This window comes from Vombatus ursinus, unplaced genomic scaffold (genome assembly GCF_900497805.2).
Source record: "Vombatus ursinus unplaced genomic scaffold, bare-nosed wombat genome assembly UNPS02014812.1, whole genome shotgun sequence".
NCBI classification, from domain to species: Eukaryota; Metazoa; Chordata; class Mammalia; order Diprotodontia; family Vombatidae; genus Vombatus; species Vombatus ursinus.
Window position 1 is genome coordinate 67,080,560 of NW_020954590.1, and position 25,118 is coordinate 67,105,677.

General features: G+C 35.6%; 1 protein-coding gene across 4 annotated transcripts in view; it reads left to right on the forward strand.

Annotated features, from left to right (window-relative positions):
- The window catches only part of LOC114054196 (DNA repair-scaffolding protein-like), a 556,996-nt gene that overhangs the window by 209,089 nt on the left and 322,789 nt on the right, over positions 1-25,118 (forward strand). The window lies entirely within an intron of this gene.

Here is a 25,118-nt window from a genome sequence, read left to right on the forward strand (position 1 = left end):
CATTTAAGATACTGTAAGGATAAACAGAATAAGAAATGAGAATAAGAATATGTTATGACTTGGCTTAACCTAGTTGGAAGATATATCCTCTAGGGTACATTTTATTGAGGCATTAGATCAGTCTGGTCCCACAGACATTAGAGATGTCCTGTGTTTTCAGACACTAAAACTATTGTGAAGCTTGTCTCTGTTTGTACGCATAGCAAACCTGTACAGCAGAGCTATTCAATTTCGTCCCTCTTTATAACCACCTTTTTTTTTTTTTTTAAATCCTCAGAGTTCAGCACAGTTCCTGGAACATTATGAGTTGTGCTTAACAAATGTCTGTTGAATTGAATTGAAAGGTTCTTGTTGCTTACTGACCCATCACTTTATATAACCACTGCTGCCACTTTTAGTTATATCTGCTACTTGCCTCTTGTCTCTGAATAACAGTGTCAGGGAATGAAAGAGTTGGGGTGGACCTCAGTGGCTCTCTAGTCTAAATCATGACCAAAAGGAACCCTCACTACAGCGTATGAAAAAAGTGGTCATGAAGCCTCTATGTGATTTGACCTCCATGGGAGGAGAGCTCATGCCCCACAGGGCAGCACGTTCCACTTCTGAACAACTCTGTTGAGAAGTTTTTTTCTTCTTCCTTACATCAAATCATTGCTTCTTTACAATTTCCAACCATTTCTGCCGATTCTATCATCTGAGGCCAAACTAGAAAAGTCCAGTTCCTCTTCTTCCTTTGTGTAATTGAAGACAACTGTTATGAAACTCTTAGTTTTCTCTTTCTCAGGCTAAACAACCCCAATTCCTCAGCCAGTCCTCATTTGGCATAGATTCCAGGCCCTTGAACATATTGGCTGAACATGTTGGAATCTTCTGGATTCCAGATTATCATTATCCTTAAACTGTGGCACCCAGAAATAAGCACAATACTCTGAGACTTGACAAAAGCAGAGTAGAGTGAGATTATCACCTCTTTGTATCTGGAAGCTGTGAATCTCATTAATTCATTCTGAGATCAGAATTAGGTTTTTTGAATGACACATGTTGATTGACTCATAATGATCTTGCAGTCCACAAAAAAAAAAAAACTCACAACACCCAGATCTTATCCAGAACAATTTTTCTTTATCCATGCCTCCCTCCCCTATCTACCGATCTACTGTTTGTCTTGATAATTTTTTTTTTTTGCACTTTAGGGCAAGACATTATATACATACATCATTAGTGAGCTTTATCTTATTAGGTTTAACCAAGAACTCTAGCTGGCTTAGATTTTTTTGGAGTTAACTTGTAGTATATTCGCTATCCCTCCTAGCTTTGTGTCATCTGTAAATTGGCTGAACATCTATTCCTATATCTAGGTCATTGATAAAATGGTTAACTAGTCTATGGTTAATGTAATGTACTATAATCAGTCCATAGGCATATAGACGCCAGAGGTGTTCTACTAGAGACGCCTGCCCCATTGACATTTAACCTGACTTTCTTTAAATCCCAACTGAAACCTCCTTTTTTATAGGATGCCTTTCTCAACCTCTGCTAATTCTAGTGTCTTTCATCCGTTAATTATTTCCTATTTTCTTGGCATACATCTTTTTCTCTATATTTTTCTTTCATGTTAGAATTAGAATTAATTAGAATGTAAGCTTCTTGAGGGCAGGGACTGTTGTTTGCCTCTTTTTGCTAGTCTTAAGTTATTAATTGTTGTCATTGGGAATTTCGAGCACAAAGGATCATGCAGGATAATGGTACTTTTCCTTAAGGGATACTATCTTAAGGAAATAAAATCTTGAGTTAATTTTAAACAGTGATTTAAGATATCTTTTTTTAGTGGATAAGCTGATAAATGTCATCTTAATGACACTTATCAGAACATTAATATATTGCCTCTTTAGAACAGGACCATTTAAGGCATCAGAATTGCTCACCTTTAGAATATTGAATTCTCCATTTTCATTTAAACGTAGCATCTCCACATGTCTTGTCAGAATTGGTTTATCTTTCTTTCATTGAGCCCTGGGGGCTGCTCAGTTGATGACTCAGTACCAGGGATCTAAATTGCGCCCACTCTAAGCCTCTCAATAAGTATCTCCCTCTGATAGTAACACTGGGACATGGGAACAGTTGATATACTGGCTCCCCCTCATTCATGATCTAGTTGTCATCTCTTTTATGCTTCTTACTTAATTAGGAAGATTTATCTCTAGAGTTTACTTCCTTTTACATGATGATTTTCTGGCAGGTCACTTGGAGAACCTGTTAAAATTGTTTCCCAGGTTGTACCCATGTTTGCAGTGTATCCAGAGGGATAAAGTGGAATTCATTCATATGCTTCTGTATTATTAAATTCTTTGAGGGTAAATCTTTTTTCATAATTCCTGTGGTACCCAACACTATTGAGAATGATAAAGATATTCTAATTAAGCTTAAAAGAAATTAGCAATTGATATTTATCAGATTGTAGAAGTACTATCTTGTATTTTAAACTCTTTTACTGGAGGACTAGTTTATCATCTTTGCAAATTATCCAGACCTTTTGCTTCTTCTTCCTTCTCCAATCCATCTTTTTTTCCCCCCTTTCTCTAAGCTCATTAAAATCTCTTACTGATTGTGGGCAGAAGATAAATAAAAAGTGGCACTTATTGGTAGTTCTGGTAAAGCCTTCAGGTAAAAAGATGGGATTATAGAAGAATTTTAGCTTTCTGGGCTTTTTACCCATCTTTCATGGTCAAATTAATTTATATCTTCACTTTTTTTTTTTTTGAGTGAGGCAGTTGGGGTTAAGTGACTTGCCCAGGGTCACACAGCTAACTAGTAAGTGTCTGAGGCCAGATTTGAACTCCTGACTTCAAGACCAGAGCTCTATCTACTACGCCACCTAGCTGCCCCATTTTATATCTCTTTATAATTTATAATCTCTTATTTCATGGTCTATAAAACATTTTTTAGTTGGTACCTCCTCACTGACAGAATGAGAAATGTACTTTCTCCTATTGTGAGTTATTGCCAGACTCCAGGTAGCAGTGATATATGTAGTTAACGTCAGCAGACCACCCTCCACTATGATGTTGTGGAAAGACCACTGAAGTTGGTGTTGTTGTATTGCCTCCAGTAAAAAGAAAAAAAAAAGTAAGCCCTTTGGGGTTAGGAACTATCTTGATTTTTTCCCCCTATGATCTTGCAGTCCACAACAAAAAAAAAAAAAAAAAAAAAAACTCACAACACCCAGATCTTATCCAGAACAATTTTTCCTTATCCATGCCTCCCTCCCCTACCTACTGTTTGTCTTGACACTTGACAGGGTCTGACACTTAATAAATGTTTATTGAAGTTATGGTTATTCAGTCATTTCAGTCTGTCCAATTATTTGTGACTCCGTTTCTGGTTTTCTAGACAAAGATGCTAGAGTGGTTTGCCATTTCCTTCTCTAGCTCATTTTACAGATAAGGAAACTGAGGCAAACAGGGCTAAGTGACTTGCCTAGGGTCACCCAGTTAGTAAGTTTCTGAGGCCAGGTTTTAACTCAGGAAGATGAGTCTTCCTGACTGTAGTCCCAGCACTCTGTCTGCTGTGCCACCTAGCTGCTTATTAAAGACCTGAGTTCAAATATGGCCATGTGACCCTGGGCAAATCACTTAACCTCTATTTACCTTAGTTTCCTCAACTGTCAAATGTGGAGAATAATGGCACTTACTTTGAAGGGTTTTTGTAGGATCAAATGACCTAATATTTGTAAGGGGCTTAGCAGGCCACATGACCTCGAGGCCACAGGTTCCCCACCCCTGGCTTAGTGCTTGGCACTAATGAATGCTTACTCTCTCCCCTGGACTGAAGTAAATTGAACTGCCTTGTCAGAGAGCCTGGGTTTTAATCTGGACTCTGCTACTTATTATGTATGCTATCCTGGGTCAGTCACTTCCAGGGCTCAGTTGCCTCATCTTTAAAATGAAGTGCCTGGACTAGGTGATCTGTGATGTGCCGTCCGGATCTAAATCTATGATCCCATGATTTCAGCCACAGTTTTTGTTCCATCTATAGTTACAGATGAAATGGTTTCATGATTCTGTCCCATGGGTCAGGTTCTCTTAATTCCCCTCAAACATTCCTCACTTTGTTTAGAATCTGGGTGTGAGGTAGTATTTGTTGTCAAGAAAAACAAAAGATTTTGAAAAGATTGGGACATTTCAGATTGTGAAGGACTGTTTTCCTGGGTGAGATTTCTTGGCTCTTTGGTGTTGTCTTTCACTTAAACATCACTGCATGGTCACATCTGTGCATAAGGATGTGTCACGTGCAGACTGAATTACTACAGAGAATTACCCTTGGACAAAGTAAAAGTTGATATGTCATTATCTGCTTTGTGGCTGTTTATTGTACCATCCTGGGAATATTGGGATTTGATAAACACAATATGTTTTACATGCAATTAATCATTTGACTTTTATTATGTGGTTTAGCATGATTAGGGGTATGCTGGTAAATGTTTAACAACCAGCTCTCCAGAAAAAAAAATATGCACAACACACTTTTATTATTAATCTGTATTATTAACATTTTTCTCTACACTTTCTTAAGTCTAGAAAATCAACAAAACAACAAATCAAGCCTTGATTTGTAGCATTTACTGATTTTAAGATGTAAATATACTCAAACAGAAAATTTAACAGTTGGCTCTCATGAGGTAGTTATAACTAGCTCCAGTACATCCCTGATATACATGCTGTTGTTGAGATGGAAGCTTTCTTTGAGTTATTATAAAACAATTCTCAAGAAAAGCTTCAGATTAAATTATTATTTAATTAATACCAGCTAACAAAATTATGTTGACCTACATAAAAAAGCTAGAGACAAAGACTGCCTTTAATTTAAGATGGAGTGGAATTTTATACTAATCTTCAGTTTGCAATTTGTATATTGAAGGTTTTCAGAGACCTGAGCCTTTTTGGTTAATTCAGCAGGCTTGATTTTTATCATCCCTGGAAAATCTAACTTGTGATTGATTAACTTGGTTTAGAACATGAGGCGAGTTGGGCTCAGGTCACAGGTCAACAAGAAACAATTAGATTCGTCCTTTTCTGTGGCCATAGATATTACCCTAGCATAGGCCAATGATCTAAAATGTTTGCCTTTTGTCCCAAAGGCATCTAGAGGGTAGAAAGTAGACATTAGAAATCATTAACCATCACTGGAACACAAAGTATATAATACCTCTTGGCAGTGGGTCAGTACTGTGTTTGTATGCCAAGTTAGCAAATTGTATCTATAATTAAGACTGGGATAGTGAAAAGTACATAGGACTTGGAATCAGAAGACCTAGGTTCAAATCTCAACTCTGTCACTTAGTAGCCAGCAGATCTGGGTAAATTACTTGGCTTCTCTGACCCTTAGTTTTCTTATCTCTCAAATGGGTATAATAATACTTGCACTAGCAAAATATCTCACAGGACTATTCAGTCTAATTCAACAAATATTTATTAAGTGTCTATTATGACCCTCTCTAAATCTTAGTTCCTCATCTGTAAAATGAAAGGCATGGACCTCACTAGGGTCTTTCTACCTTTAAATCTATGTTCCTATAATCCTACCAACAATAAGACTTGAGGAAGACATTTTATAGGAGTTTGCAGTTGGATTTAATCATGATAATAACAACTTACATTTGCACACAACATTAAGGTTTACAGATATAACCCTGTAAGTTAAGTAGTGCAAGTATTAAATCCCCATTTTATTTTATTTTAATTTTCAAAAAATATTTTTTCAACATTTATTTTTTTTTAATTTTGAGTTCCAAAGTCTTCTCTTCCCTTCCACCTCACCTCCATTCCTTGAGGAGGTAAAAAATGTAATATCAATTACACATGTGAAATCATGCAAAGCATATTTCCATACTAGCCATGTTACAAAAAGAGTATGAAAAGTAAATAAAGCGAAAAAAATATGCTTCAGTCTGTACTCAGACTCCATCAGTTCTTTCTCTGGAAGTGGATAACATTTTTCATCATAAATCCTTTGGAGATTGCATTGATCAGAATAGCTAGGTCATTGGCAATTGATCATTATACAGTATTGGTATTAATATGTATGATGTTCTCTTGATTCTACTCACTTCACTTTGCATGAGTTGCATAACTCCTTCTTTACTTATTTTTCCAATTAGTTTACATAGTATAGGAATGAGTTGTTCTTTAAATGTTTTGTAGAATTCACTTGTGAATCCATCTATTCCTGGGGATTTTTTCCTTAGGGAGCTAATTTATGGCTTGTTCAATTTCTTTCCCTTTGATAGGGTTATTTCCATTTCTTTTCTGTTAACCTGGGCAATTTATATATTTGTAAATATTCATCCATTTCACTTAGATTGTCAGACTTACAGGAATACTGTTGTGCAAAATTGCTTTACTTACTTCTTCATTGGTGGTGCATTTATCCTTTTCATTTTTGATATTGAAAATTTGGTTTTCTTTCTCCCTTTTTTTTTGGTGAATAAATTTTTTTAGGCTACTCTCTCTCATTTTGCATGTGCAATTATGTAAAACATTTCCATATTGGCCACTTTGTACAAGAAGACTCAAATAAAAGAAAAAAATGAAAGAAAGTGGAAAATAGCATACGTCAGGCTATATTCAATCAATATAAGTTCTTTCTCTGGAGGTGGATAGTATGCTTCATCATTAATCCGTCGGGATTGTCTTGGATCATTAATTGCTGAAAATAGCTAAGTCTTTCACAGTTCTTCACCAAACAGTATTGCTGTTACTGTGTAAAATTTCTCCTGGTTTTTCACTTCACCATGCATCTGTTCATGTAAATCTTTCCAGGTTTTTCTGAAATCATCCTGCTTGTTGTTTCTTATAGCACAGTAATATTCCATCACCACATACCATAACTTGTTTGGCCATTCCTAAATTGATGGGCATCCTCTTGATTTCCAATTCTTAGCCAACACAAAAAGAACTGCTATAAATATTTTATTTAATTTTTATTTTTAGTTAATAATTTTATAATGATATAATAAAATAATTTTATTTAATTATAAATATTGTACAAATAGCTCCTTTCCCCCTTTTTTGAATGTCGTTGTAATAACAGTGGTATTGCTGAATCAAAGGGTATGCAGAGTTTTATAGTCCTTTGGGCGTGGTTCCAAATTGTTCTCCAGATTGGTTAGATCAGTTCACAACTTCACCAAGAGTACATTAGTGTCCCAGTTTTCCCACATCCTCTCCAACATCCGATATTTTTCTTTTTTTGTCATATTAGCCAATCTGATAGGAATTAGGTAGTACTTCAGAGTTGTTTTAATTTGTATTTCTCTGTTTAAAAGTGACTTAGAGTATTGCATTCTTTGTCTGAAAGCTCCCTGTTCATTTCCTTTGATCGTTTATCAATTGGGAATGACTTGTATATTTATAAATTTGACTCAGTTCTCTATATAGTTGAGAAATGAGGCCTTAATCAGAGATACTTGTTGCAAAAAATTTTTCCCCAATTTTCTACTTTCCTTATAATTTTGGTTACATTGGTTTTGTTTGTGCAAGACATTTTCAATTTAATATAATCAAAATTATCTATTTTACATTTTGTAATGCTTGCTGTATCTTCTTTGGTCCTTAAATTCTTCACTTATCCAAAAATCTGACAGATAAACTATTCCATGCTCTCTTAATTTTTTTTTTAAATTAATTTACTTATTTTTAGTTTTCAACATTCACTTCCACAAGATTTTGAGTTCCAAATTTTCTCCCCATCTCGTCCCTCCCCCTACCCCAAGATGGCATGCATTCTGAATATCCCTTCTGCTAATCTGCCCTCCCTTCTATCTCTCCCTCCCCTTCTCTTATCCCTTTCCCTTTCAATTTTCCTGTAGGGCAGGATAGATTTCTATACCCCATTTCCTATATTTATTTCCCAGTTGAATGTGAAAACAATTTTTTTTTAACTTTTGTTTTTAAAATTTTGCGTTCCAAATTTTCTTCCTTCTTCCCTCCCCAACCACCCTCATTGAGAAGGCAAGCAACTTGATACAGGTTATACATGTATAGTCATGCAAAACACTTCCATAGTAGTCATGTTGTGAAAAACTAAGTATACTTCCCTTCATCCTATCCTGCTCCCCATTTATTCTATTCTCTCTTTTGACCCTGTCTCTCCTTAGAAGTGTTTGCTTCGGATTACTCCCTCCCCCAATCTGCCCTCCCCTCTATCATCCTCCTGCTCTCTTGTCCCCTTCCCCACCCCCATTTTCCTGTAGGGTAAAATAGATTTCCATACCCAATTGAGTGTGTATGTTATTCTCTTCTTAAGCCAAATCTGATGAGAATAAGATTCACTTATTCCCTCTCACCTTCCCCCATTTCCCCTCCATTGTAAAAGTCTTTTCTTGTCTGTTTTATGTGAGATAATTTACCCCATTCTACCTCTCCCTTTCTCCTTCTCCCAGTATAATCCTCTCTCAGCCCTTAATCTTATTCTCCAGATATCACCCCCTCATCTTCAACTCACCCTGTGCCCTCTATTTATCTATCTGTCTATCTATCTATCTATCTATTTATCTATTCATATAAATTTTTTCCTTCCAACTACCCTAATACTGACAAAGGTCTCAGGAGTTACAAATATCATCTATCCATGCAGGAATGTAAACAGTTCAGCCTTAACAAGTCCCTTATGATTTCTCTTTCCTGTTTACCTCTTCATGCTGCTCTTGAGTCTTGTATTTGAAAGTCAGTTTTTTTATTTAGCTCTGGTCTTTTCATCAAGAATGCTTGAAAGTCCTCTATTTCACTGAATGTGTATTTTTTCCCTTAAAGAATTATACTCAGTTTTGCTGGGTAGGTGATTCTTGGTTGTAATCCTATCTCCTTTGACCTCCATAATATTATATTCCAAGCCCTCCAGTCCCTTAATGAAGAAGCTACTAAATCTTGTGTTACCTTGATTGTGTCCTTGATTGTGTTTCCACAATACTCAACTAGATCACTTTCTATGGCATTTTTTTTTATTGGTTCTCTTGATATCCTTGAGCTTTTTTTTTTTTTTAAGCTGGGCAATGGGGGTTAAGTGACTTGCCCAGGGTCACACAGTTAGTAAGTGTTATGTGTCTGAGGCCGGATTTGAACTCAGGTCCTCCTGAATCCAGGGTTGGTGCTCTATCCACTGTGCCACCTAGCTGCCCCTAATATAACTGATTTTTTTTTTTTAGGGCAATTGGGGTTAAGTGACTTGCCCAGGGTCACACAGCTAATAAGTGTCAAGTGTTTTGATTTGAACTTGGGTCCTCCTGACTTCAGGGCCTGTGCTCTATCCACTGCGCCACCTAGCTGCCCCATCCTTGAGCTTTTGTTCTTCCACTTGAACTTTATTATTTTTTCTAGCTCCATAATTTTTGATAGTTTGATTGGTATGAAACTGAATAAATATGTTAATTTAGGTAGAATTGTTATTTTTATTTTATTGGCTCAGCCTACCATGAGTAATTAGTATTTTTCCAGTTGTTTAGATCTGACTTTATTTGTGTGAAAAGTTTTGTAGTTATATTCATATAGTTCCTGGGTTTGTCTTGGCAGGTAGACTCCCAAGTATTTTATATTGTCTACAGTTATTTTAAATGGAATTTCTCTCTCTCTCTTGCTGTTGGACTTTGTTGGTAGTATATAGAAACGCTGATCGTTTATGTGGGTTACTTTGTATCCTGCAACTTTACCAAAGTTATTAATAATTTCAAGTAGATTTTTAATTGATTCTCTAGGATTTTCTAAGTATAACATCATATCATTTGCAAAGAGTGATAATTTTGTTTCCTCATTGCGTATTCTAATTCCTTTAAATTTTTTTCTTCTCTTACTGTTATAACTAACATTTCTAGTACAATATTAAATAATAGAGGTGATAGTGGGCATCCTTGCTTCACTCTAATTGTATTGGGAAGACTTATAGCTTGTCCCCATTAGAGATAATTCTTGCTGATGGTTTTAGATAAATATGACATCATTTTAAGGTAAGCTCCATTTATTCCTATGCTCTCTAGTGTTTTTAATAGGAATGGGTGGGACAGCTCGGTGGCACAGTGGATAGAGCACTGGTCCTTAAGTCAGGAGGACCTGAGTTCAAATGTGGTCTCAGACCAAACACTTGACACTTACTAGCTGTGTGACCCTGGGCAAGTCACTTAACCTCAATTGCCTAGAAAAAAAATAAATTAAAAATAAATTAAAAATAAAAAAATAAGAATGGGCGCTATATTTTGTTAAAGACTTTTTCTGCATCTCTTGAGATAATCATATGATTTCTGTTGATTTTGTTACTGACATAGTCAGTTAGGCTGATAGTGTTATAAATACCAGCTGGTCATAGTATATGATCCTTGTGATATGTTGCTATTGTCTCTTTACTAGTATTTTATTCAAAATTTTTGTACCCATATTCATTAAGGAAATTAATCTATAATTTTCTTTCTCTGTTTTGGATCTTTCTGGTTTGGGTATCAGTACTGTATTTGTGTGGTAGGACTCCTTCATCTATTTTTTTTTCAAATAATTTGTATAGTATTGGGATTAATTGTTCTTTAAATGTTTACTAGAATTTGTGAATCCATCTGGTCTTGGGGATTTTTTCTTAGGAAGTTCATTAATGGCTTGCTCAATTTCTTTTTCTGAGATTGCATTATTTAATATTGTTATGTCTTCTGTTAAGCTGGGTAATTTATGTTTTGTAGATATTCATCTATTTCATTTGGATTGTCAAATTTATTGGCATATAATTGGGCAAAATAGCTCCTAATACTTGTCTTAATTTCCTCTTCATTGATGGTGAATTCATCCCTTTCATTTTTGATACTAGTAATTTGGTTTTCTTTTTTCTTATTTTTAATCAAATTAACCAATGGTTTATCTGTTTTATTGTTCTTTTCCATAAGAAACAGCTTCTAGTTTTATTTATTAATTCAATGGTTTTCTTACTTTTGGTTTTATTAATCTCTCCTTTGACTTTTAGGATTTTCAATTTGGTGTTTAAGGGGATTTTTAATTTGTTCTTTTTCTGGATTTTTTTTTAATTGCAACATTGATCTGTTCTTTCTCTTTTTTGTTGATGTAAACACTGAGAGATAAACATTTTCCCCTAAGTACTGCATAGGCTGTATTTTATTCTCTTTATTGAAGTTATTTATTGTTTCTATGATTTATTCTTTGACACACTTATTCTTTAAGATTAGATTATTTACTTTCACACAGAAAGGGAGACTTATGCCCTCAACACTTCCAAGTCTGGAAGTCTCCTTTCCTATTACCTTCGGTTTTATCAGTGTCTCCATCCCAGAAAAGTTATTTCACTACCACTGGGATGGAACCATTAAACTTTGGGACTCAGAGTATCAGGAGTAGTCAGGAAAGAGCAAGAGGGATGATTTGGAAATTCTGAGTATTTTTCACTCAATATGAAAGAGTACTTATAAAATGTGGAAGAACTGGTTAAGAATATATGGAGATGATCTCTCTCTCTCTCTCTCTCTCTCTCTCTCTCTGTATTTCCCTCTTTATCTCTGTATCTCTTTCTTTCCTCTAGTGTTGCCAGGTCTTTTTGCTTGGAGTTTTCTGATGATAGCAGCACTGGACTTATAAGGACAAATGTAGGTTAATATGTGAAACTTCAGGGTTTGGTCTGAATGTATAAAGAAACATCTTAACCCTGCATATGGGAAATATAGAAAGCGAAACTCATTTCCCCTTCTTCATGTTAACCTCAAAGAATGTCTTAGACTATGGTGAATGTACTGCATGTTACTTTTGTTATGTTAATAAAATTGAATTTATTGCTCTAAAAAAGATTAGATTATTTAGTTTCTAATTAATTTTTAATTTGTGTTTCCACAGCCCTTTAGTGAATGTAATTTTTATTGCATTATGGTCTGAAAAGGATGCATTTATATATTTCTGTTTTTCTGCATTTGCTTGTAAAGTTTTTATGTCTTAATACATGGTCAGTTTTTGTGAAGGTGCCATGTACAGCTCAGAAAAAGTTATACTCCTTTCTATTTTCATTCAGTTTTCTCCAGAGATCTATCATATCTAACTTTTATAAAATTCTGTTCATCTCTTTAACCTCTTTCTTATTTATTTTATTGTGAGATTTATCTAGTTCCGAGAGGGAAAGTTGATGTTCCCCCACTAGTATTGTTTTACTATTTTCTCCTGTAACTCATTTAACTTTTCCTTTCAGAATTTGAATGCTATGGTATTGGGTACATATATATTTAGTATTTGTATTACTTCATTGTCTTTAATACCTTTTAGCAAAATATTTCCTTGCTTATGTCTTTTAATTAGGTCTGTTTTTGCTTTTACTTTGCGATCACAATTGCTATCCTTGCCTTTTTTTTACATCAGCTGAAGTGTTATAGATTTTGCACTAGTCTCTTATTTTTACTCTGTGTGTGTGTCTCTCTGTTTCAAGTATATTTCTTATAAACAATATATTGTTGGATTCTGGTTTCTAGTCATTTCTGCTATCTGCTTCTGTTTTATGGGTGAACTCATCACATTCACAGTCACAGTTATGTTTACTAACTGTATATTTTCCCCCATCCTGTTTTTTCCTCTTGTTTATCCTTTTTTTTCTCTATTTTTACCCTGTCCCTCTTCAAAAGTCTATGTTACTTCTGACCACTGCTTCTCCTAATCTATCCTCCCTTCTATCTGCACTCCCCTACCTCCCTACCCCCATCTTCTCTTATCTCCTTCCCCTCCTACTTTCCTGTGTTATTCCCTCTTTGAACCAATTCCAGTGACAGTGAGGTTTAAACAGTGCCTGCCCTCCATTTCCCTCTCCAATGTGAAAGCTTTTCTTCATGTTCCACTTTTATGTGAAATAATTTTCCCATTTCTCTTTCCTTTTCTCCTTCTCCCACGTTATCACTCTTTCTCACCCCTTAGTTTTTTTGTGGGGTTTTTTGAGACCATCCCATTATAGTGAACTCACACCTATGTTCTCCGTGTGTATATATACTCCCCTAACTGCCCTAATAACAATAAAGTTCTTGGGAGTTATAAGTATTATCTTCCCATTTAGAAATGGAAATAGTTTAACCTTATTGAGTTCTCTTTCTTATTTATCTTTTTGTGCTTTTTCTTAAGTTGTATTTGAAAGTCAGATTTTTTTATTTAGTCTTGGTCTTTCCATTAGCAATGCATGAAAGGCCTCTATCACATCAAATATCCATTTTTTTCCTGAAGGATTGTACTCAGTTTTGCTGAGTAGGTTATTCTTGGTTGTAATTCTAGCTCCTTTGCCTTCTGGAATTTCAATATTCCAAGCCCTCCACTCCTTTAATGTGGAAGCTGCTAAATCTTGTGTAAGCCTGACTGTAGCCATAATATTTGAATTGTTTCTTTCTGGCTGTTTGCAATAGTTTCCTTGACCTGGGAGGTCTGGAATTTGGCTATTATGTTCCTGAGAGTTTTCATTTTGGGATCACTTTCAGGAGGTGATCATTGCGTCGTTTCTATTTCACCTTCTGGTTCTAGGATATCAGGGCAGTTTTCCTTGATAATTTCTTGAAAGATGATGTCTAGGCTCTTTCTTTGTCCTGGCTTTCAAGTAGTCCAATAATTTTTAAATTATCTCTCCTCAATTTATTTTCCAGGTCAGTTGTTCTTCCAATAAGATATTTCACATTTTATTTTATTTTTTCTTTCTTTTGGCTTTGTTTTATTGTTTCTTGATATCTCATGGAGTCATTGGCTTCCAGTTGCCCAATTCTAATTTTTAAGGAATCATTTTCTTCTTTTTCTATTTGACCAATTTTGCTTTTTAAGAAGTTCTTTCTTCAGTGAGTTTTAGTACTTCTTTTTCCATGTGGCCAGTTCTGACTTTTAAGATGTTATTTTCTTCATTGTTCTTTTTTACCATTATTCATTATTCTTTTTGACTCTTTTTTCACAATTTTCTTGTATCACTCTCATTTCATTTCCCAATTTTTCCTCTCTTTTTTATTTGATTTTTAAACTCTTTTTTTGAGTTTTTTCTTCCCTGAATTCTTGTTTGTCTTGTATCCAGTTTACATTTCTTTTTCCTTTGAGCCTTTACTTATAGTTGTTTTGACATTGAAATTTTCATCTGACTTTATGTCTTCATCTTTCCTGTCACCATAGTAGCTTTTTATGGTTAGGTTTTTGTTGTTGTTTGCTCATCTTTCCAGCCTATTTCTTGATTTTTAACTTTATCATAAAGTTGGACTCTGCTCCTGGATTGGAGAGTACACTGTCCTAAGCTTTGTTATTGTTGTTGTTGTTATTGGTTTTTGTTTGTTTGTTTTCTGTTATTTTCAGAACTAGTTCTGGGAGTCTGTAAGTTTTAGGTGCTTCAAAGATGGTATGATCTAAGGAGACATGTAGTCACTGTTCTCCTGGCCTGTGTTCTGATAGTTACCTTGGCAGGGACCTTGATTCCCTGAAGCCGCAAGCATTATCACTCCTTTTGACCCTAGAACTGTGACCCTGGTGCCCTGCTCTCCTGTGGTTGCAAGCACTAGCGCTCATCTTCATTCTGGAACTATAACCTGGAACTCTCTATAGGCATTACAAAAGGGTCCTGCACCCAGTGCAAACAAAGAATTCTCTGTAATCCGTTTCTGACCAGTTATACGACCCCCTTAAAGTCTCTAGGCTGAGAGCTCTCCATACTGCTGCTGCTCTGTCACAGCCATCTTCAAGGCCCACCCCTGGTGCTGCCGCAGCCTGTGCTTAGAGCCCAGTGCCCACTCCAGCCTGGCACCCACCCCCACCCCAGCCCGGCATCCACCCCTGTGTCTCACACCTCTCCTTACGACATTTTAAATTGTTTTTGGCTGGAAAGATGTCTCCCTCCAACCTGTTGTTGGCTCCACTGCTCCAGAATTCAATGGGAGGCATTGTTTTAAAGATTTTGGGGAGGGAATATTGGGAGAGGTCAGCTGAGTTGCTGCCTGTACTCTGCCATCTTGACCTTGCCCTTAAATCCTCATTTTAGAGATGAGGGAACTGAGGCTTTCTGAGTTACTTGATATATGTAGTATCAAAAACAAATAATAAATGCAAATATTTGGACTCAAACCCATGTGTTCTGACTCCAAGGCCACTGCTGTTTCCAGTATACCATACTACCTTTGTGACATTGATTCTGTTTCTAGTGAACCTGTAATCTAATGGGGTAAAAAACATGTATATAGATAACAACTATAATAATATTTATATAGTACTTTAAGACTTGAAATGTGCTTTTATGTGTTATCACATTTGATCCTCACAACAACCCAATGAGGTAGGTGCTTTTGCTATTTCCATTGTACAGATGAAGTTAAATGACTTGCCTGGAATCACTCAGCTGGTAATTGTCTGAGGCGGTATTTGAACTCAGGTCTTCCAGACTCCAGCTCAGCCACCTAGCTAGTAAGTATGATGTTACAGGGAGTAAGATAAATTGTGACGTTAGGTTTATGAAAAATACTATGAGACATTTGACGGAAAAGAAATCACTTTCCGCTAGGGGAGAAGCAGAGCTAGGAAAAGCTTTATGGAAACCATGGCTTCTGGATTGGAATTTGGAAGAAGGGAAAGGGGCTTCAGCAGGTAATGACTGGGAAGAGGGCATCTATTTCAAGCATGAGGAATCACATGAAAAAAGGCACAGGGACAAGAAAAGTCAGAACAAGGATAGAGAACAGAGAAGTTTGGTTTGATTGGAAGTATAGAGTCCTTTAGGACTATAAAGTTCTCCCCTATCTACTCTGGATGTGTCTTCTATGTGCCTATTTACTTATGTGTTTTCATCCTTACTAGAATGTAAGCTCCTTAAGGTTAGGTATTGTTTTATATTTTCTGTTGCTGATTGATTAGGTGATGGAATAAGAACAGTGATTGAATAGCTTGGAGGCAGATTGTAGCCAGCTAGGATCAAGAGCTTTATCAGATATTGCAGGAAAGGGCTATATAAGTATGAGCTATTACTGTAAGTTCATTAGACATAGATCACGTTATTCATAAAACCTCTTCCAATAGCTGCTGTTCTTTAAATCTAATTTGGGGAGTTATTTTGAGATTGGAAATGGAATTGGCTATTGTTTTAATTACTTCTAAATATCAAAGGGAAGGATTGTGTTTCCACAGAATTGAATATGGTGTTATCTAGAGTTTATACTAAAACAGTATAATGCCAAAAAAAAAAAAAGTCTGTTTATAGCAGTGTGCCAATATTCAGAGATGATTAACTTTGGCACTCAATTGGGAGATTTGTGACAGTGAATACCACTAAAAAAGCTAGTTCAGGCTTTTTTTTTTTCTGTTTCCCATGTATATACAACTTTTTGTTATATTCTAACACTACTATATAATTTGGAAGGGATTTGAGAAAGTCAAACATTCCAGGGATTTTGTAAATTCTTTAAGTATTATTGAAAGGAATCAGCCTCAGATCCCTAAGGATTCAACTGCAGGAGATTTTGGTTCTTTGGAAGCCAAGTTTGATACTTTTGTCAAATGATTCTCACTTCTTCTCCCCTCACTCCCACCCTTATGCAGATATATTTTTGACAGCTATGAAATTCTGTACACATTTCTCCCAGAGGTAATCTTTCTGGTTTGGAATGAAAATTGATAACCGTGGGTAAAAACACATTGCAGACAGGCCTCAGCAAGCTGTTTTGTAAAATGGTTATTTAAAAATATTCCACATGCTTATAAATGTCTTCAGTCAGAGAATGTTATAACTGCTTTCTTTGTTAGACAGCTTCCTAGGCTGTTCTAGGCTACAAAGAATTGCTCAGGAATTAAGATGAATGTACCGTTTTATGTTGCCCAAGGAGTGATAGCACTATCTTAATGTCCTAGCTTCAAGCATGAAAAAAGAGACTTGAAACTGAACTCTGATTGGTATGGCTGAGCCTATATCACAAGATACCTCTAAAAACAACAAAGTAGAAAATAATTTATTTGTTGGACTCAGGACATTTCATTTGAGAGATGTAAGATCAAAAGTTTTTGAGATGAATAAAGTGGCTGAAATTGAGCATCAGGAATTTTTAGAGGGAGGACCATTTCAACATCTTAGGCATAACAGGAAAAAATGTATGAATTGGTTTTTTTTTTAGCTGTTGGTGTCATTTTAAGAAAAATGTAATTTTTTCATCAAATTGGTTTTAGATTGTAGAAAGCATCACACAAGTTAGTGACTACCTCTAATGATAATTAATAATATTTATATAGTGCTTTGTGGTTTGCAAAGTGCTTTACATATGTTATCTTTTTTGATCCTCATAACCCTACAAGGTGTCATCATCATCATCATCATCATCATTATCATTCCCATTTTACAGATGAGAAAACTGAGGCCCAGAAAGTTTTTAGTGATTTGCCTAGAGTTGCACAACTAGTAATTTTCTGAGGCAGGATTTGAAATCAGATCTTCCTGACACCGACTCTAGTGCTTCATGAAATATTTGCTTACCATGATGTTAAGAAGATGCAGAGAATAGAGTGCTGGAGACCTGGATTCAAATCCTGCTTTGGACAATTAGCACTGTGCCCCTAGGCAAGTCACTGAAACTTTCTGTGTCTCACTTTCCATATCTTTATAATGAAGAAGTTGAACTCAGTGGCCTGTAAGATCCCTTCCTGCTCCTGCTCTAGAATCCTATGAACCCTTCCTACCGTGATGAAATTACTTATTCTGTGTGGGTACACCCTGTACATCCTTGTATGCCACAGAAAATGAGTTTTTTGTGACTTGCCTTGGTCTTTTAAAAAATCATAAAGCCTCTTCTGTCTCTCTGTTGGTGATAACATTGATAATAATATTATCTTTAATTAGAAGTTGCTTAAGAATCACTTATGAAATATGTGTAAATTACTTTGCGCAAAAGTGAGGGGCATTGTAGCTAGCTAATGTCTAGAGCGCTGCACATGTAATCAAAAGAAACCTAGATTTGCATCTCACCTCATACCTTGCCACCGATGTTACCACGGGCAGGTCAAAGTGAGTGTAATATAGTACTTGTACTGCCTACCTCTTCGGATTGTTCAGATCAAAGGAAATAAGGTACATATGGCACTTTGCAAATGTTTGGAAAAAAACCATGTAAATATCAATTGTCATTGCTATTAGTTTATGTTCCTTAGGAAAATTCCAGTAAAGACTATTTCATTTAAAATATATTCTTACTTAAGATTATCATATGATTTATTTCCTGAACTCTTATACTTTGTTATTGACATACTTTATCAGTAGACAAGAGTCCTATTGAAAGTACCAGAGCTGTGGGGTTCAAACTGAGGAAGGCAATGAGCTTAGTCCAGAAAGAATAGGTAAGACTTGTGTTAATCTGTTTGGCCTTTGCTTTGAGGGAGCTGTGCTCAGTTTTTATCCCTGAAGTTGTATATTCAGTTGTAGTTCATAAGTAAAATCAAAACTATTTCTAAGGCCGTGTGAGAAGAATCTGTTCCAAAGGCCTGCTTACCATATGTTGCCTTCTGGTTGACTGCCTCCCTATCCCTCAGTGCCTTTGCTTTAACACATACAAAGCCTAATTCTTGATTTCACCTCCCCCAACCTGACTTAGTTTCCAATTTCTATTTTTTGTTAATGGTACTACTTATACCTTTATTATCTTGAGCAAATCACTCATCCTCTCTGGGCATCAGTTTCCTTATCTGTAAATGAGAGATTCGTGCTGAATGACCTCTGAGGTCCCTTTCAGCTCTGAATTTGTGGTCTTGCTTGTAGCTTGGTCACCTAAGTTCAAATCCTGGATGTACCTCTCCTCAAGGACAGAGCTGTGTCAGTCAAACATTTCTATCTTGCAGCTAACAAAGAGCCAGTACTTTAAAAATATATTTCAGTGATAGTATATATATTTATGTGTATATACACATATACATTAATATTTAATTTGTTTTTTAAAAATGAATTTTATTTATAGCTTTTATTTTTAAACCTAAATTTCTCCCAGTATCCCTCTCCTCTTCTTCCAGGAGTGATCCCATAAAACAAATAATATTTTTTAAAGAAAAAGAAGGGGAAAAAATCAGTAAAAGCAAAGTAATACATCAAAAAAAATCATAAAAATATATATATTCTTCCATACTCACCCACCTCTCACTTCTACAAAGGAATGTGTACGTGTGTGTGGTGGGAGGTGGGGAGTGTTTTCAACTCATTGCTCTTTGGAGCCATACTCATCCTTTGTAATTCTATAATGTTTCAGTTTTTTGTTTGTTCTTTCCATTTACATCAGTGTAATAATTGTATATTATTGTTTTCTTAGCTCTTCTTACTTCATTCTTTATTATCGGTTGCATGCTTCTCTGTATTTATCATATATGCCTTTTCTTACAGCACAGTAATGTTCCATTAGATTCATGTATCATGGTTTCTTTCAATGATAGTATATCATTTTAATGTCTGCTACCTGATTCCTCTAAGACTGTAAGCATAATAAGTATTTGGTGAATAGCATGAATAAAATTTAAGATGTTTTCAAACCCTGAACTAAATATGGGGTCTGAACTATGCTTTGAATTAAAAGAGAATGTGTCCATGGGCATAAGAGATAGATTTGTTAAATTTGAAGCACACATAAATAGAAATAAAATAAAACTAACACCTGCAATAGAAACTCATCATTTCTGTCAAGCATTCACATCTCTTTCCCCTAATTCACAAATAAAAATAAATTCAGCAAAGTTCTAAGAGAATGAATGAAGGAAAAGTCCAAATCAGGAGGAAATGAAGAAGCTGATTTCAACTATTGATGTATTAATAATATTTCACAGTTTTATGGCATTGCAAAACCTTTATATCTTAATGTTTGAAATTGTTTGCCTTTGGTCCTCTCTCCATCAACAGAACACCCGCTCATTGAGAGCAGGGATTGTCTATTGTTTTGTCTTTTTATCCACAGTATGATGCCTTGCACATAGTAGGTACTTAATTCATATTTATTGGTGGTGGATAGGTGAGGTATTTGACAAGGTTGAGGGTGCCCTATCTAATTTAACAGTCCTTCAGTAAAATGCCCTAAATCCTAGATTATAACATTTGTTACATTGTTAAAGTTAAAAGACTACATTTAAAACTTTCCAGTTCTTATAAGTGAGGAAATTCCAAGCATTCTGCAGTGACACATAGTGTTAGTGGACAATTGGTTGGTGATGTCAAATATGGAATGGTGAATAGCTTTGTTGCTGTAAACCAAAAATGTGTGATCCTGTATAAAGTGCTATAAGCAAGAGAGATACCAATAATATATGGTTAGTTCCATAGGTACTTCCATATATGTATGTATGTCCATATATATGTGTGTATATATACATGTATATATATGCACACATACACATATTCATATACACATACATATACATATATGTGTATATCTATATATCTGGAACTCGTATATAGGTATCTAGAACATATGTGTGTGTACACAATTCTAAGTTTCAGATTTTATATAATGAAAAGAGCTAAGAACTTGCATAGTAAAATATACCTTTTGACAGGGAGTAGATTGGGGGTAGAGAGGAGTCCCTAGCCTGTGAATTCACTGTTTTAGGCAACTCTTGGTATGGAAAATTCTGCTATCTATGCAGTAGGCAACTCATTTTTAATTTAATGTCTTAGATTGTTGCTTGGGGGCACTGAGAGGTTAGGTAGGTAGTTAGATAGATAGATAAATAGATAGATAGATAGGTAGATAGTCAATAATAATTTATTAAGTACTTAGGATACAAAGAAAAGCAAAAACATATTCTCTGCCCTCAAGGAGCTCACATACTAATGGGAAAGACAGTATACAAACAAGTGTGCACATAAAAAGAGAGAGAGACAGAAAGAGAGAGACAAGACACAGAGACAGAGAGAGAAAGACAGAGAGGAGAGAGAGTCTAAATGGGAGGTAATTCCAAGAGATGATACTAATCATATTGGGGGCAGGGGAGAAACATTGGGAAAGGTCTTTTGCAGATGGTGGGATTAGCACTGTTTTGAAAGAACATAGAAGGTGAATATAAGGAGGAAAAAACATTTGCACAGTGCACCAGCACTGAAGAGAAGGACCTGAGTTCAAATCCAGCCTTAGACCAAACACTTGACACTAGTTGTGTGACCCTGGGTAAGTCACTTAACCCCAATTGCCTAAAAAAAAAAAAAAAAAGCTAACAGGTGTACACATTGGCATACCAAATGCATGCACGTTCATTTATCTTCTGAGAGACAGAAAGACAAGCACACAGAGAAAGACAGAAAGTGGAGAAGAGAGTTGTATACACATCTATACGAGCTGAGTTAACGGGTTCAAATTGATAGTTCAGAAAGTGATGTGAAGATCTTTTTCTTCATGACTATTAATGTCTTTAGATATCTGAGAACAATACTTAATTTGTCTAAAGCAACTTTTGCCATAATCCGATGATAAAGTAAGTACTATCAAATTATATACATGTAACAGTGTGTGTTTGACTTTTAAAAGCTTAGGACACTTTAAAAGCGCCATTAACCATGTTTCACATTTCTCTACTAAAGTTGACAAAGATTAACTTTGTTTTATATGTTATATGTTATGTGTTACATATTTTATATAGAGAGAATCTAAGGGCATTGAAAAGTTACTCAAGGAGTTGGGCAGAGGAGAAATGCCTCCAGGTATTATTGTTAACAGCTATCTCTTTAGTGCTTATTATTGTAGGGTTTTATATCTAGGGCTTCCTACCAGCATCTCACACCCAAAATTTTCAAAACTGAATTCACAATCTGATATCGTGAATAGAGTGCTTGGCTTAGAATAAGAAGACCTAGGTTCATTCCTATCTCAGACACTTTGTAGTTATGTGACTCTGGGCAAATCATTAAACTTTTCTATGTCTCAGGTTCCTCATCTATAAAATGAGGAGGTTTGATTCAGTAGCCTTTAGTTTTAAATCTGTGGTTCTATGATGTCCTCTAAACTTACCCCATTTGCCAAGTTCACTATTTATGTGCTGAACACTACCATCCTTCAGGTCATCCAAATTTGAAAACTGAATTTGGAGCCAGAGACCTGATTTTGAGCCCTAACTGTGCTTCTGAGAGGGAGTGAGTGAATCTTATTCTCATCAGATTTGGCTCAAAGAGGGAATAACATACACACTCAATTTGGTATGGAAATCTATCTTATCCTGCAGGAAAATAGGGGGGAAGGGGATAAGGGGGGGATGATAGAAAGGAGGGCAGATTGGGTGAGGGGATAATCAGAAGCAAACACTTCTGAAGAGGGACAGGGTCAAAAGAGAAAGTAGAATGACTGGGGGGTGGGATAGGATGAAGGGAAATATAGTTAGTTTTTTCACAACATGACTACTATGGAAGTGTTTTGCATGACTGCACATGTATAACCTGTATCGAGTTCCTTGCCTTCTCAGTGAGGGTGGGTAGGGAGGGAGGAAGGGAGAAAATTTGGAACCCAAAGTTTTAAAAACAAAAGTTAAAAGTTGTTTTCACATACAACTGGGAAATAAGATATACAGGAAATGGAGTATACAAATTTATCCTGCCCTACAGGAAAATAGAAGGGGAAGGGAATAAGAGAAGGGGCAGGGGTGATAGAAGGGAGGGCATATTAGGGGAAGGGATATTCAGAATGCACGCTGTCTTGGGGTGGGGGGAGAGGCAAGATGGGGAGAAAATTAGGAACTCAAGATCTTGTGGAAGTGAATGTTGAAAACTAAAAATAAGTTAATTAGTTAAAAAAAATAAATTCACTTACCTTCTCTGGTCCCCAATTTCCTCATCTATAAAACAAAGGGGTTGGACTAGATGACCACTTACTTACCGCTGAAAATCATCAATCATGTGTCCTTTGAGTCACCTTGAACATTCCCATTCCTTTACCCCTATGTCTAATTCCTATTGATGATACCTTGACAATATCTTTTTTCCTTAGAGATTAATAAGTGCTTTCTGATCAATTAATATTACATTGTAGGGTCCTTGATGGCTAGAACTGTGTTTGTATGTGTTTTCCCCATGTTGTTAGAGCCTACCCAGTACCATGCCTTGCCACATAATAGTTTTTTGGAGGAATAGATGGATGGATAGTACTAAACTAGACACTATAGGAATTTTAGACATTTTAAAGGTTCCTTTCTTCAGATGGTGTCAAGGATATCACAATGGTAGGTTACATGATCACAGTGTGAAGTGGGATCTACTTTTCTCTCTGCTTGATTCATCCATCCCCTTTGGATGAATCAGACATTCTTAAATCAATTTTGTTCCATAGACCCCTTTGGCAGCCTAGTGAAGCCTATGGACCCCTTCTTAGAATGATGGTTTATTGGCTACGTAAATAATTATAGGAGATGATCGATGTCATTTAGAGGTTAGTAAAAATAAAGATAAAACTTTTTCCCATCCATGTTCACAGACCCCCCTGAAATCTTTCTGCAATTGGTATGTGGATCTCAAGTTAAGGTTGTGCTCTCTGGAGTGTCTGTTCCATAACTAAATTTCCTTTTTTCTTAAACCTTTGTCTTTCTTATTCCTTCCATCTTCTGGCTCTGGAGTCAGAGGATCCATATTAAATTATGTAGCAGTGCTCTCAATACATGTGACTTTGTCAGTTAACTTTCCTGGGCTTCATTCACTTTCCTTATCTGTAAAAAATAAGGAGGTTGGACTAGATAGTCATTGAGGCCCCCTAAATCTGTGATCCTGTGTCTGAAATAGCATTTGAAGCTATGTATCCCCAGTTACAATTGCAGCAATCTATATACCGTGTCAGAAAATAAACAAAATAGTTGACAACCTCACGCACCTGAGAATATAGTTTTTCTCAGACTTAATTTAGGTGTAAAATTAGAACTGTGGTCCAAACTTTTGGGATCCTTTATTCGTGCTTCCTCTGCTGGAATTAATTACTTATAAGAACTGCTCTCAGCACCTACCCATTGACTGGAAAAAGTCTTATTCGTAACCCCCTCTTGACATTTTTGTTACATGGTGCCACTAACCTGTAACTAAATTCCTTTGGATCATTTGTAAAGTACACGTAACAAACCTGACTGCTCTCAAACTGTAATTTAATGGCAGGTTGTCAGAGAGAAACTCTTTCTCTTCATATAATTGTTGATTTCCTTTAACCTCTTAAGTACCAGCCCCTAAATAATCAAATTCTAGTTAGGAAGGTGGAAATTGCCCTAAAGCTGTTGCCATGAAGCTATTTTGAGATAGAGCTTTGGATTTCTTATTTCCTGGAAAACATTTACAAATGTCAATGAATTCTAAAGAGCAGTTGCTGATTTAAGTACAGTACTTTATTTTTAACACTTGGAGTTTAAGTGGGAAAATGTTAAATATAAATACATTCAGTGTTCTTATTTTTAAAATATTCTATTCCCTTTTTTCTTCTTCCTTTGGTATTAGCAAGTTATATTTACATTCCACATGATAATCATAAGTAGACCACAAGTTGAGAATACTAGTTGGTGCTGCTATAATGTTTGTTTGTTTAATGCTGTAAGAAAAAAATACATAGAGATAAATTGCTAGTAGAGATAAATTGCTAGTACCTCAGAAATATTTAGCATATATAGAAATGTTAATCACTAACTTTTGAAAATCAAATGTAAACAAATTTTCTTGGTGCTTTGATAGCTGAGGATTCTGGAATCACACTTTCCTTCTCAACTATAATGGAATAATGTTGTCTTAGGTATTTGCTTAGGATGGTTTTCTTTTTGTCCAGAAGGAATTTTATAGAATCTTTTTTGGACTTTAGTCTTTGAGAACAGTTTATGTAACATTATTTAATAACTAATATTTTTCTTATTCCCAGCAAGTAAATACAAATCATCATTTGGTTTTAGAATCAATAACCCAATTGTACTATGTTATATTCTATGTATTAGAGGAGAAAGAACAGAAAATGTTTCATTTTAGGAGAAAAATGCTAAGAGGATTACATGTATATGTTGCATACGCACATAACTTTTACCATTATCTCAGTGCTAATTGCTTATCCTCCTACCATCTCTACTTTTAGAACAATTTTTCAGAAGGTTTCTGTAAAGAAAGTGAGAGGAAGACAAATTGCTCACTGAAAGAGATTTCTTTTGTTATTT